This window comes from Haematobia irritans, chromosome 2, assembly GCF_050003625.1.
Source record: "Haematobia irritans isolate KBUSLIRL chromosome 2, ASM5000362v1, whole genome shotgun sequence".
Taxonomy (NCBI): domain Eukaryota; kingdom Metazoa; phylum Arthropoda; class Insecta; order Diptera; family Muscidae; genus Haematobia; species Haematobia irritans.
Window position 1 is genome coordinate 2,670,514 of NC_134398.1, and position 6,074 is coordinate 2,676,587.

Below are 6,074 nucleotides of genomic sequence, written 5' to 3' on the forward strand. Positions count from 1 at the left end.
CATTTATGGTTGCCTAAAATTATGCATTGGCTTTTGATACATATGCGTTATACAAATTCAGTGATTTCATCAAATAAAGATTGAAGAGCAGTCAGAAAAACAAATATGGAATCCGAATGAATTCTTTTTTTAAATAAAAAGAATCATATACAATTCATTATTATTTCTATAAACTCGTAAGGCAAAATGGTTGTCTCTAGGTTTGATGTGATTTGATCAGGACTGAAAACAGGTGAGGTTACACAATATCTATTTATTGTGGAGTTAAATCGTATTATATCTGAATATTTGCCTATATGCTCGCATCAGACGATATTTGAAAAATCTGATTGCATATAATAAATATGGAATCAGTTCTGATAAAAATCCTTTTGAGGTCTGAGAACAAGAAAAATTGGCTGGGGGCCAGATCTGGAGAATACGGTGGGTGGGGAAGCAATTCGAAGCCCAATTCATGAATTTTTGTCATCGTTCTCAATGACTTGTGGCACGGTGCGTTGTCTTGGTGGAGCAACACTTTTTTCTTCTTCATATGGAGCCGTTTTGCCGCGATTTCGACCTTCAAACGCTCCAATAACGCCATAGTTTTTCCCTTCTCAAGATAATCGATAAAAAATATTCCATGCGCATCCCAAAAAACAGAGGCCATTACTTTGTCAGAGGACTTTTGAGTCTTTCCACGCTTCGGAGACGGTTCACCGGTCGCTGTCCACTCAGCCGACTGTCGATTGGACTCAGGAGTGTAGTGATGGAGCCATCCATTGTAACATATCGACGGAAAAACTCGGGTATATTACGAGTTAACAGCTGCAAACATCGCTCAGAATCATCAACACGTTGTTGTTTTTGGTCAAATGTGCGCTCGCGCGGCACCCATTTTGCACAGAGCTTCCGCATATCCAAATATTGATTAATGATATGACCAACACGTTCCTTTGATATCTTTAAGGCCTTTGCTATCTCGATTAACTTCATTTTACGGTCATTCAAAATCATATTGTGGATTTTTTTGATGTTTTCGTAACCACCTCTTTCGGGCGTCCACTGCGTTCACCGTCCTCCGTGCTCATTTCACCATGCTTGAATTTTGCATACCAATCAATTTTTGTTGGGAGCCACCGTGATGCAATGGTTAGCATGCCCGCCTTGCATACACAAGGTCGTGGGATCGATTCCTGCTACGACCGAACACCAAAAAGTTTTTCAGCGGTGGATTATCCCACCTCAGTAATGCTGGTGACATTTCTGAGGGTTTCAAAGCTTCTCTAAGTGGTTTCACTGCAATGTGGAACGCCGTTCGGACTCGGCTATAAAAAGGAGGTCCCTTATCATTGAGCTTAACATGGAATCGGGCAGCACTCAGTGATAAGAGAGAAGTTCACCAATGTGGTATCACAATGGACTGAATAGTCTAAGCGAACCTGATACATCGGGCTGCCACATAACCTAACCTAACCTAACCTAATCAATTTGTGTTGATTTCCCTGGGGCAGAGTCCGGAAACTCATTATCAAGCCAAGTTTTTGCTTCCACCGTATTTTTCCCGTCAGAAAACAGTATTTTATCAAAACACGAAATTCCTTTTTTTCCATTTTTTTCACAATAACAAAAGTTCTCAGCAAAAAAATAGCTTCCAAAAAAGTAGTTTGGATCCCCAATCTGTGATCCGGAAGTAGTGCAAACTTGGATCATCTCCAATGAATTTTACATGGGCTTGTCATAGGACGGAAGTACTCCCTTTTTGGATCCTTTGCATTGCTTTAGAAGTTGTGCCCTGGAAGTTAATTTGAATGAAGAAATTAGAAAGCCAAAAAAAAGTTTTTTCAACCAGTTTCACTTTTTTTCATCAATATGTTTTATTACACAATTATTTTCCTATTATCTAATTTTTACAATTTGAAAAACTTTTTCGCTCCGACCAGGGGTTGAACCTGGGTTTGCTGGCACCATAACAGAACGCCTTAGCACACTCAGCCACAAACGCTGTTGAACATAAAGCGTCGAAAGGTCAATTCAAATGTTTGGGATATGATCGTAATACGACACCAAGGAATAACATTCTAATTGCTTCTCGAGATGTTCTTTATTTGTATGAACGAAAAAATAAGAAACGCAGGTTCAAATCTCACCAGCGGCAATATTTTTCTAAAAAATTATTTTTTTATGTCATGGATCGTTTTTATTTTTTATTTTCGGCATATATTTTCGTATAAATATATTTTTTCCATTAAAAATCAACAAAAAAATTAAAAATTCTCGTAATTTGCAAAAACTTCTCAAAAGAACTTCCATGGAAGCGAAAAAGTCAAACGGCACAGGTTCAAATCCCAGCGGGGATGAAATTTAGTTTTTTATTATTATTATTTTTTTACTTTTTTTATTAATTTCTATTTTTTTTTTATTAGTTTTCCATTTTTGTGTAAAATTTAATTATACAAAATTTGCACTTAAAATAGCCTGATTGCGTTCTTTCTAATACTTGTCCTCAAGGACTGCATCGGAAGTAGAAAAAAATCATTGGGGGATCCCAAGATGTGCTTTAGAAGAAATGTTTGTGCACTTGTCCAAAAGAACTGCATCGGAAGTTGAAAAAACTCGATGGGGGATTCTGGGATGGGCTTCAAAAGAAATGTTTGTGGAACAACTTCCAATTTTTTTTGCTGGGTTGCTTCACAAAGGACGCTCTATCTCACAAACTAATTGACTTAATGACGTCAAATTTTGACACGAATCATTTGAAGGTTGGTACTATGTACAAATAATATGCATTTAACACTAGCGACGCCATCTACGTGTCAAACCGGGGACTTATCAGCCAACCTGTTACCACATCTATTCATAGCACTTTTCTTATTAATATCCTCTAATATCTGTTCAGAAATTATCTCATATATTAGATAGGAATCTAAGCATATCATATTAGATATCGCAATTTTCACCCACAGAGTTTATTGGCCAATGAAATTGGTGTTAGACATTGGAGAAATGTGGAATTATATCTTCCATATCTGTTTATGTAAATCTGTTTAGATCTAAAGAATTGAATTTTAATCGAATGATAACATCATTCACACGAAAGGGACAGACAGACAGACAGGTGGAATAGATGCAAGTTTTTATAAAGGGTGATTTTTTACCTATTATATTTTTGACAATACTGGTTTAGACAGCTGACGCACTGCCATGAATTGCCTTACAAAGGCACAATGCTTACAAGTTATTAAATTTTGTTTACCAAAATGCGTACTCTGCTAAGAATGTTCATAGAGCGCTTCTTATTCAGCTTCTTGTGTTTAACAGGTACACTGAAAATAATATTGTATTCAGACCAAAGATTTCAAGTCCTTAAAATACGAATGCGAATTTTGCTTAGCATAAAAGACTCATTTCTCTGATATAAAGTTTTCTTCCTTGTCCAAAAGTCGATAAACTTTTCAATGAAGTTGTTTTATACTTAAATATAGGAGATTCAACTACAAAATGCTTATCATTTCATGAAAGAAAATTTTGTTTGACTAAGGCCAACTTAACTTTCATAATTCCGAAAAATTCTTCAAAATGAATGAAATAGTCTTTAAATTTGTGGACTTTTTGCATCTTGACTACAACGCAAAAATTCGATCGAAATTAGGACATGTTTTTCAAAATAATTTCTACTTGAAGTCGAGTGGGAATTTGAAAATTGAAGTATCGTTAACATGTTTCTAAATGACTTTGAGAGTACATGAAGAAAAAAGTTAAAAATACGAATAAATTAAAATTTATTTCCTGGAATCAAGTACGCACTTAATTTTACTTAAATTTAAAAGAGAGTTGTGTCTTAAAAATATCCTTACTTAATTCTCCGCTTCTTTGGCTCGGAATCAATACCAAAATCATGCACAATGGACTGAATAGTCTAAGTGAGCCTGAAACTTAATGGGGATGCCACTTTAACATTTAACCTAATACCACAATCATTAGTGTAAAGAGATTAATGTTTTTGGTATTGATTCCGAGCCTTTGGGACCGGGCATCCTTTTTTGAGTGTTTTTTAGTTTGAAGTGAAGATCAGCCAGAAGCAAAAGCTACTAATGCACCCAGAAAAAAACACATTTTGTGCGGTTTATGGGCTGGTTGCATCATTGGACCGCACTTCTTCCAAGATGATGGGAATCGCAACGTAATTGTGGATGTTGAGTGCTACCGTGAGCTGATATCCAACTTTGTTTTTCCAAGAGATTGACTTGCATGGCGATTATGCCACATGCCACGCGCGTACAATTTGAGGCGCAGTCACGATCAACACTTGCCTGAAATAATCTTCAAACATTAAATTATATGAACCGTACTATCGACTCAAATAAACATTTTATGCATTTTGCCGAATTTTATGCTTTTTTGAAAAGTTGTCTTACAGCTCTTAAAAATCACCCTTTATGTTGTATAACATATAAAAGTAATTCTCCTAATAACTTCCCATATTACTTCCACGTGTCAGAACTAGAATCACAGAACATAGCTAAAAGGTCTATTCCATTATAACTAAAACATACATTGTAGGGTCTTGCCCTGCACACAAACCTAAGGATGGACTCTGTTTTATATTTCCAACAATTGCTAAGTCGAAAGAATTTTTATAATACAAATAAGATGACATTTGTTTGTAACATAATTAGGATTAAATAAGGCGTAGTTCTGTACCGGTCTTGAGGTTGCTTCCTTTCCAGCAAAACTGGGTACAATACAAACAACAATATCAAATGCCTGAAAATAATTATCGGACGGGTTCGATTGCCCTACATCAATTTTTTTTGAGATTCCTTAATGAGAGTTTTACAGGACAGTTCTTCTATTAATGATCTCAATCCAACGATGGAACTAAACATTTTATTTTAGTTTCAACACTGAAAAAAAAATTTACTTGGATCCAAAAAAAAAAAAAAAATTACTTGGATCCCTTAAGGATTTTGGTATTAATTCCGAGCCAAAGATGCGGTTTCTTTAAAATAAGGAAATTTTTTAGCGACCTATCTGGCTTTAAATCTAGGACGAATAAAATTAAAATTAGGATACAGATCTCATTTATCAAATTTTCATTCTCTTTTCGCGGTTTATTAATAAAGGTACTCACGTACAAACAAATGCCAGTTTAAAAATCCAAACTAAAGGGTGATACGGTCAAAATTTGGTCAAGGGAAAACGCGTGTAAATCTGTGAAATCGTTTATTTAAAAAATCAAATTAAATTTCTTTTTCAAGTTCAATTAGTATAAAATTCAGGAAAAATATTCAGTTAGGCTTTCGCTTTTCCAAATCCGAATTGCCGGGCCTCACGCTTGACACCTGCCATCAGATTTTGTACAGCCACCTTGTCCACCTTCTTCGCCGCAGAAAGCCAGTTTGCCTTGAACTGCTACTCGTCCTTAGCAGTTTTTTGGTCTTCTTTAGGTTCCGCTTGACAACAGCCCAGTATTTCTCAATTGGGCGGAGCTCTGGCGTGTTGGGAGGGTTCTTGTCCTTGGGAACCACCTGCACGTTGTTGGCGGCGTACCACTCCATGGCCTTTTTACCGTAATGGCAAGATGCCAAATCCGGCCAAAACAGCACGGAACAACCGTGTTTCTTCAGGTAAGGCAGCAGACGTTTATTCAAACACTCTTTCACGTAAATTTCTTGGTTGACAGTCCCGGAAGCTATGAGGATACTGCTTTTCAAGCCACAGGTACAGATGGCTTGCCAAACCAGATATTTCTTTGCGAACTTTGACACTTTTATGTGCTTGAAAATATCTGCTACCTTTCCCCTTCCTTTTGACGTATAAAACTCCTGTCCCGGAAGCGGCTTGTAGTCGGCTTTGACGTAGGTTTCGTCGTCCATTACCACGCAGTCAAATTTCGTCAGCATCGTCGAGTACAGCCTCCGGGATCGCGCTTTGGCCGTCGTATTTTGTTTATCATCGCGATTTGGAGTCACTACCTTCTTGTAAGTCGATAGTCCGGCTCGTTTTTTGGCTCGATGCACGGTTGTAGACGATACACCCAGCTTATTTGCGGCATCTCGGAGAGAGAGGTTAGGGTTTCGCTTGAATCTACC